Source organism: Eucalyptus grandis, chromosome 7 (genome assembly GCF_016545825.1).
Source record: "Eucalyptus grandis isolate ANBG69807.140 chromosome 7, ASM1654582v1, whole genome shotgun sequence".
Classification (NCBI taxonomy): Eukaryota; Viridiplantae; Streptophyta; class Magnoliopsida; order Myrtales; family Myrtaceae; genus Eucalyptus; species Eucalyptus grandis.
This window is the reverse complement of record NC_052618.1, coordinates 54511030-54520668: the sequence shown is the minus strand read 5'-3', so window position 1 is coordinate 54520668 and position 9639 is coordinate 54511030. Positions and strand designations below refer to the sequence as shown.

At 39.3% G+C, this 9639-nt stretch overlaps 1 long non-coding RNA gene and 1 pseudogene across 1 annotated transcript; both read right to left on the bottom strand.

Annotated features, from left to right (window-relative positions):
- Positions 1–1174: 1174 nt before the first annotated feature.
- LOC120296227 lies at positions 1175–8557 on the bottom strand (annotated as a pseudogene).
- Positions 8558–8706: 149 nt separating this feature from the next.
- Positions 8707–9417, bottom strand: LOC120295273. Its single transcript, XR_005552626.1, has 2 exons — positions 9164–9417; positions 8707–9038 (listed from the first exon to the last, which is right to left on the bottom strand). It is a non-coding gene; the product is annotated as an uncharacterized LOC120295273 (long non-coding RNA).
- Between the last annotated feature and the right edge of the window lie 222 nt (positions 9418–9639).

Sequence of the window (9639 nt, the reverse complement as noted above, 5' to 3'; positions counted from 1 at the left end):
CCAGCTGGAAGCTAAGTTGGGAGGTGACGACTTCGGAGCCGCAAGGGACATCGAGGATGCAGGAGACAAGGGAAGGCTCGGGTTCACGAACGACGGGGCGCTAGGGCTCAACCCTCGTTCGAGAATGATGGATTCATAATTTGCTGAGTTGGCATGTACCCAGTATTTCCTCAGACTAGGCATTTTACCGAATATCAAATTAATAAAATTTATTACCAAAAATGTCCCCGCTGTAAAATCGCAAAAACTTACTGCTTTTTATTTTTATTTTTATTTTTATTTTTGGGAGGATAACTATTATGGGAAAAAAAAAAAACTTTTGTGGTTGTACGATTTTACCCCCACTGGGGCCGCCAAAAAATAAAAGATGTGTGGACATAGTCGACTTATATTTTGTGAAATTGTCGATTTCCTGAAATTGATAAATAGTGGAAAGAAAGTCAAATGACGACGGAGACAAAGGAAAAACCGACCAAGTGGAAATTGATAAATAGTGGTACTCGCGATGGTGGCTGTGACTTGTGAGCGCCATGCTCAAAGAAGACGAGGACTGCAAAATGGTGCATAACGTATTTTCAACGTAATTCGGCGAATATCAGAGCAATAGTTAACATCGCTAACCTCAGCGACAGAGTTAGGACACAGACATTTTTGGCAATTAACTTAGTCAATTTAATATTCCGTTTGTTGAAAGTTGTGTGTTTAAATACCTATGTATGGTTAGTAAATTCTCGGTCGATAGCAAATTTTCAGCATGTGCGACCATTTCTACCGATAATATCCCCATGTAGCTAATAAAGTTCAATTCAGAACTGTAACAAATTTTGTTAGCGAGTAATTGCTCACTTTGCTTGTAATTTCACATAGAACCAATAACTTCAAGTAGCATTTTAATGATGCAAATAAGTTCAAATTATAATATTCACATAACCAATTATTTGTACGTAAATAACTTTTCGCCAGATTCAATGAGCATTTTAATGATGCAACTGAAATCAGCTATTTCAAATAAAACGCGCTTAGAATTTGACTCCGTTTATGGGCACGAGATGCGAGGGCCTAATATTCCCTGCATGCTATTACGAAGCTCGTGTGGTCGGATCATCCATACCCTAAATCCAGAGACGCACACTAATAGATTTGTTTTGGCTACCTCCAAAGTGCAGCACACAGTCACTGATTAAGATATACAAAAGCAAAGTCTAGAAAGGATATACTTCTTAATAATTCAGGAACTTATTTCCCGACCAGGGTACAGAGCAGCATTTTACAGATTGAAACGAATGGAGGCGCTCGAAGAATCATGGGGCATAGCATGAACCAGGACCATTTGGCTGACTTCGAGCTAACCAGTTTGTGACGGAAGCAGCTTGGACTCCAGGAGGCATCTGAAGTAATGGAGTCGTGGTAATGCTGTGTTATTTACATTTCCAGTGGACGTGGCATCTCTCCTACTCCACAGTCGCTCTGCAAAATAGAAACAATCGAATAAATACGGATCTATGTAAAAGAATACAATTACACTATAACTATTGATTTTCTAATCTGCATAAAGAAGGAATATGCAGCTTTTAGTACACCTGGGCTCATTTTATCGGTTCAATTTCTTATTAGCGTCAAGCAGTCTGTCTATGACATTGCATATTACATCTGTAACTAGTACTAAGCATTCAAGCGCTCCAGGCCACGGCAAGAAGAGAAAGCTAAGACAAGAAATTAATACCATCGCGGGGCTAAAATGAATTTTGGGGAGGATTTGCACACGTGTGATACATCAATGGAAAAGGAGAAGATAAGGCATGACCTGGCAAATTAAGGTTTGGGGAGTCCGGGAAAAACAATCAAAGCCCATGAGCAGTTCCTTACCCTAGAAAGCCATCTCCCATGCTAAAAGTTGTTTTTATGTTCCATCTCCATTTCGATCACTTAAAAGACTGATTTCCAACAATATAGTTCGTTCACCGAAAAAGAAAGGACTATACGCCATACATTACCTCAGCACAAAAAATAGTATCAAAAAGGCTTTAAGGATAAATGGCAAAACCCCCAGCTACCCCGTATGTCTTCAAAATCCATGCAACCCCAGCCCTCACCATTAGGTGATATCCAACTTAGCCCTTTTTTGTGATTTATTTATTTATTTTAAAAATAGTAGAGAAAGTGCTTTACAGATTATAAGACGATGATAATAAGTAATTGGCCATGACCCAAAAAAAAAGAGATTACCAGCGGGACCAGTCATGCGTTAAAGGATGTAGATATAACTTCACTGTCACAAAAAAAATTTCCTTGCGATTAAAAAAGGAAAAAAGAATCTCTAAATGGATAAAGAAGGATGAGAGCCGAGAAGAAAAAGACTCAATGCCCCAGCACAGAACGATGCCCAAAGACTCGCTGACCTGCAGCAGCAGCAGCTCTAGGCCATATCGTTTGCTGGACATTAGAGGTATCGGCTGTCTCCCCCCCACATGCAAACTTCACCACCAATCACAAGTTTTTGTTTGGAAGCATCACTTATTCCGTCGAGGGGCTCTGCAGTGCAGACTTGATCCCATGGCGCATCTAAATGATCTAGATACCAAATGCCTTGATTGCTGAAAATGCATTTAAAGGCCTTTGCAAAAGCCTTTGGACATACACCTGGTCCCAGCCTACATTGATAAAAATTAATTAGCTTGCAATCAACATATCTTGAATACTGATCAAAACTAATCAGTTATGTACTATTGTCCTTGGATTAGGCTATAGGGAAATGCATTAAATGTTTCCTCCCTGAAGCAATTGAAAATCAATGTCACACTCTACATACAAATGTTATGAAAAAAAGAAGGTGGAACAACAATTAGGATGGCTGAATACTGATTGCAACAAACATCAGTGCTATTAGCACACGGTTTCATTTTCTGACTACCAAGGAATCTTTCATACGTGCTCTTTTCTGCCGTTATATTCTAAAAGCCTTCTCTACCTCTAGAACCAAGGGCCACAAGCCTGAGATAACCACTTAAAATCTAGAAAATTAAAGCAGGTAGAAGTTAGTCAAGTGGGTCTCCAGGCCACAACCCATTTATAACTTTAATCCAGTTCAAACGTCATTTTAGCAGTGAATCTACCTAAAATCTTTCAAAATGATGGGCCCAAATATAAGGACGTGATAACAAAGTGCTCTCTTATAAGCAAAGACAATGATATTAAGGACATAATTACTAGTTTGAGTATTATCTTCATTTTTCTATAGACATGCTACAGAAGTCTAAAAAGCACTCTTGCATGCAAAAGTGATATTCATTCAACAATATATCATCTCACAAAGACGACAATTCCATTGAAATATCCTTCTCAAAATGATGCAGAAACCAGTGCTGAGATGTGCTTCTTCAACAAATGTTCTGTCATATTGATGCGGAGACTTGATATAAACTAAGAAAATTGGCAAACAGAAGGAGAATAACATATTCAATTATTGCTCAATCAAAAACAATCCGCAGAACCAACGGTCTCCAGCAGGTGTTAGTAACATGTACATACCAAATTGACAGTGGTCCAATTTTTTGAAATGGCAATTTCTTGAGCTTTGAGTACAAAATACTTGGATGTGTCTTTACCAGTCATGTTATGATTTTGGAGCCTGCATTTAAAATAATTCTCATGTTCAGCATCTGACATGAGTTGCCAGATGCAAGTATTGGAGACTGCATTAAGAGAAGGGGGGCATACAGGGAAAGGTATTGCCACAGAGAAACAAGCTGGTGCTAAATCCATACGATTTCAAACAAAAACAATTATAGAAAAATTGCATTTTGAGAATAGATAGTTTGATTGAATACCAAACGGAAAGAACAATGAAAATTGCTTCCAGACTGTAGAAGTGATCTCAAGAGATCTAATTAAAAATGTCAGGTTACAGCGCCACCATCCTCCTCTATTCTTGAGGATCGTAATAATCAAAAGACTTATTAACTCCATCCAAATTTTCTAGAATCTAATTTCTAAAGTACATTTATTGCTTTGATAAAGTTTTCTAGGTTAACGACAAAAGATATTTTGGTCATGGTAGTACTCAGTCCCAAAGTACAATGTTTCAAGATGGAATGGGTTGCATGCTCATTCACACCAATAAAAAACCGAAAGGCATTCCTGTAATTGTAACTTAATAAAATAAACAAGTCTGCTGCAACAGCTTTGGTATAAGATCTAAGACCATACAACAATAATGAGTTAATGAAGAGACGGCTTAGTTTATGATAAAATAGAAAATAATTGCAATTTCCCAGGCAAGTAGAATAAATCTCAAGTAAAGTAGTCGATTAATATACCAACAATCTGCAAAAGAAATATCAGATAACAATAACCACTTATATAGTTTGTAATCATAAAACTTAAATCCAGAGAAACGTCTCAAATTCCATAATGCTGTCATTTCACAAGTAGATGTACTAGCCCATTGGATATCATTTGACATTACAAGTGTTCACTTGCTGCTCGTGATCTCACTACAAAATTAGGTGGTATTTTGCAATATTATTAATAAATTATTTATGTTAGGTAATCCCATGCCCATCATATATATGCAACTCCAATAATGTCTACATGATCCTTTAACAGCATACAGAGGATGACCAGTTGGTGAAATTCATTATGGGATCAAGCATATTTTGAGTAGCAGATATTTTCGGTTTTAAAGCCTTCCATTTTCTTCATTTTGTTCCTCTTGCGCCAACACCAATGACATAGGATGGATATGAGGATATTTCCCACGGCATCAACAGAATCAGTTGGCACTCTAAAGAAACTGAAGGAAAACCCATATGCACGGAGAAGAGACAGTTACAGAAACAAGAGCCCCTGTTACAATCCTAAGTGAAATTTTGCAAAGTACTTCTAAAGTTGTGAGGTAGAAAAGGTCTACCAATCATTTAGTAGCTAAACAACAAATGACTGCCAAAGAAAAAGAAAAATGCCAAGGTCACCTGCACTAACCTGTGTTAACCTCATCACCCCCAAAGTGAAATAGCTCAAAGGGAAAAAAATTTCCCATATCTGCAATGATAGGATTTGCATTAGATCTAACCCAAAACGATTGAGAAGAATGAAGTTTCGCAGATACCCTAACTAATCAGGCGTTTACTAAGTGACAACACCACCTTTCAAGTAGGGCCTAGCCCATGCAGAGAATTTTTAAGAGCAAAGCTTTATACTACAAAAGTTTCACACATGTTATTACTCAACATGGCTTTCTTCCTTCAGGATCTCATGAAACACGAATATCTATGTCACAGTAGATGTATAGATAATTCATACATAGGCAAAATGGAAGATTTAGCACGATAGATAAAGATACTGGATGCCTAACCTGATAATAGGCCAGAAATGAAGTCAAATCAAGTGGCAGGATTTAGAAGGCCATAATTCAGGATACCCTTTTCCCCTGCATTAAAGAAGACCAAAAATTTATGGTGACTTATTTAAGATATACAACCTAAAAACGCCACGATGTCTCATCAAAAGCTGCAAAATCTCCAAAAAAGAAGTGGCTTACCATGATTCTGCATGACCAGGGATATCTACTTCGGGCATCACATGGATTCCTAAAATCAGTTAAGAAAGATGCTCAGCAAATACTACAATTGTACTAGCAGTGATAATAATAGTAACTCGGTCATAATTATAAAATACACTCATATAGTAAAGCAGCAGTTCTAAGGCCTACTAGATTTATACAAGTTCTTTGTAGCAGTTGACACAAGCAAACAAGTTCAATAGACTTATATTGAAATTATAAAACTACAATTGCAATGAAATATGTGAGAATGCACTTATCAAAACCTCAACAAAGAAATGAATGTGAGAACATACCTCTACTTTTGGCAAAGCTTCATATGGTGAAAGCCAGCATGAACAACAGGACAGAGTTAGTACATCGCCGGGTGCCAGATCCAGGAAGTCAAAATATGTGACGACATGAACCATAATATTAATTAAGTGGTAGCATGGAGGGGAAAACACGTTATTTGTTGATCTGTTAGGCAGTCTAGAATTGCATATGCCCTCCTTGTCAGATTAGCTCTAGCAATTAATTCACTTTACATAGATTCTGACTAGTAGAAGCACTGCTATAGTTTGACTATATACAAAGAATTCTCCATCCGTAAGACTTTCTAAACCACTCTCTCAGTCAATTTCAGGAATGCCTTATCTAGAGAACAAAAAAAGGGCCCTGAAGAGAAAGTTACTATACTGAAAGGAAAATGAATAGTTATAGAAGAAAATCAACTTATGACATCCAGGAGATGATTTCACGTATTCATGTTAATATCTCATATTGACCAATATAAACCCAACGAAGACATCCAGAGCATTCTCAAGTAGAGAATACAAACAATTATACAATTAAATGGCAAAAAGGAGAAGAATTTGCTTATCATGGAACAAGCAATGGATATCTTACTTCACTATTTCATATGCATCCTCAACTGTATATCGCTGGTAGGCACTTCCAGAGGAAATGACTGTTTGTCTATTATGTGCCAATGAAGGACATTCTACTGAATGTAATTCCCATGGGAGGAACACATTCATGAGGATTAAACAAGCAAAACATAGAATAGCGATCAGTAGAGTGTTACAGGAAAAGTGCACTCAGAATAAGAGCAAGAAGGAATTGCAAGTTGTCATATCTTACTAGTTTAGCATATGACATGGAATCCAGTATATGCTTAATCACGTCGACGGGATAGTAGTGCCTCGACGTATCTGTTATTGAAGATGCCATGCCACCAATAAAGAAACATCACATAATGGTAATAGATGTTCGCCATTCAATGTGTTAAATTAAAAGGCTTATTGCTTTACCAAGTAGTAGTCCACGATATGCAAACCTTGGTTCATCTCGGATATACCATGGAGCCTTGTGTACAAGTACCAACTTTGTCCTATAATCAAAGGTACATAATTGGCTGAATGTCTGAAACAATGTAAAAGAATGTTTGAGAAAAAAGCCTCACATTTCCAAGAAACTGCAGACCAAGGATCAACCCAATACCGAGATTACACCTTGGAAATATGACCAAAATACTACTGGACGATAAATACAAAGAAGATATCTTCTTAAATTGCCTCTGACACAGAAATGGTTGATAGTGGAGGAGAACTGTGAGTTTGCAGAATAGAATGTAATACCCGACACAAGCTTACAGTTGGCTTGATGAGTACCTTCTGTTTTTTTCTAAACCATAAACTTCTGCCAAACACGAGATTCCCATGTTCAATAGATGAGGCATTAGGATGCCGCCCATCACAAAATCAATGCTTATAACTGTTTGACAATTCTAGGATCACGTGCACAAATAATTTTCTTGGTATTACAACCGCCATCACAATGCACAAATCTAGCTTGAGAAAGCAAAGGGGGAAAATGCCTGCAGCAAAGGAAAACACCCCTATTACCACATGTATATCTCATGCTCTCGTGCAAATGCAGGTCAGTTTACCTCAATTGTCGCCTCTTCAATGGTCGACTTCCTATAACCACTGGGGGTTCGCCCCAGTGGCCACCCTTCCAACATGGAAGGGGGAGGTGAGGTTCAAATCCCCACCTTCGGGGGGATGGGGGTAGGGACGCGTACGTTTCGGCGTGGGTTGCGACCCCACGCCCTGCAAGAGGCGGGCGAGTCCGCAGTGAGTGTAGAGTAGGAATAGAATATGACTGACCAAAAAATAAAAATAAAAAATAAAAAATGATCGACTTCCTATCACTCTTCGTCACGAGTAAAGTGTAGCTCTCATGCACCCCGAGTTGAAGCTGCAAAGAGAAACACGCACGCAAACCAACGACCCAAATTTGACATCGCGCGCGCCCCAATTTCCGTCCCAATTTCCGTCGACGAAATCCTACCTAAGCAAAGCTAAAAAACCTGGAGAATCCGCACATCAAAACAAGCACCGTAAGCCTCAACCACAATAAACCAACCACAGTTCAATCGATTAAACAGACGAGAGCCCACCAATCCACGAAGTGAAAAGGCGTGCAGCCAAATCTACAAACAAGCATCCGTCAACAAGCACGCACAATGATTCGATTCGCGAGAAAACGAGCGAACAGAGACGAAGGGCGATAAAGACTGACCTCCAAGTGAGACACCACCGCGGCTTCCAGCGTCCTGGGAGAAAATATTCAGTGGTTAGTAATCACCACGTCATCAGCTGACGCGGCGTGCATATTCCATTGAGAAATCGACATCTGTCCGTGAGCTGGAATATGTAAAAATTGAAAAATAAAAATCGGAAGGGCTGGGACGCTCTTTTCTCTCTCATCTGGCAAACCACTGACACAAGGAATAATAAATGCCTGTCTCCGCTCAAGCCCTCTCTCTCATCTTTTCAATTTTTCGATTACCCCCGCGCTCTCTCTCCCCTCTTTTCTTTCTCTCTCGTCTTTTCCAGTTTTCAAGGGATAGGCTCTTCACCTGCTCTCTCTCTCTCTCTCTCTCCTTTTTGGAGAAAATATTCGCTTGTTTCTCACTGCATCAACAAGAAGACGGCATTTTTCTTCCTCCATCGCTGCTAAAAAAATTCTGGTTGATGGAATTTTCAAAGTGGCGAAGCTTAAATGCAATGATAACGTGAATACATAGTTGGCCAAAAAAATAAAGTACAGAATGGCGAGAGGAAAGAAAAAAGGAAGGCATAAGAAGAAATGAAGAAACGGGTATGCAATTTCTCTTTTGCATTATAAAGAATATCTCAATCTTTCAAAGGATCCCAAAAAATGCATGAAAGTTCACTTAGAATGGTCCCAAAAAATTACTACTGGTACACAAACATAAAGCCATTAGTTGATTTCTATCATAGAGATGGAGCAATGCGTCAGCACACTGCTTGAAATGTCCACCCACCATTTCCGGCAACATTTTGGCCTTCCTCGGTCGCTGGTCAATATCTTCACCACCGGATTGTTCACGAGTTCTTCCTCCGTCAGTGCCTCAAACATGGGTGGTTTTCCAAACAGCCCTTCATCCATTCGCCCAGTTCTTCAACATCTGTGATGGTGTAAATTATGCCCCCAACAACCAGAGTATATGCATACTCGTCTAGCAAGAGAAACAAGATGAACAACATGCCGAAACCTAAATGTTAAGTCAGCAAATCAGAGAGGAGGACCAACAGCGTGCACCCCATTCTTTTTGGAGACTGCAAATAATCTCCCAATCCCCGTGCGCCAGTCGTCCGAGGTTACGCTTGTTGCTTGATCCGCGTTGATGGAAATCGCTCCAACATTCGATTTTCTGGAGAAGATGGAGGAAGAAAAATGCCGTCTTCTTGTTGATGCAGTGAGAAACAAGCGAATATTTTCTCCAAAAAGGAGAGAGAGCAGGTGAAGAGCCTATCGCTTGAAAACTGGAAAAGACGAGAGAGAAAGAAAAGAGGGGAGAGAGAGCGCGCGGGTAATCGAAAAATTGAAAAGATGAGAGAGAGGGCTTGAGCGGAGACACATTTATTATTCCTTGTGTCAGTGGTTTGCCAGGTGAGAGAGAAAAGAGCGTCCCAGCCCTTCCGATTTGTATTTTTCAATTTTTACATATTCCAGCTCACGGACAGATATCGATTTCTCAATGGAATATGCACGCCGCGTCAGCCGAT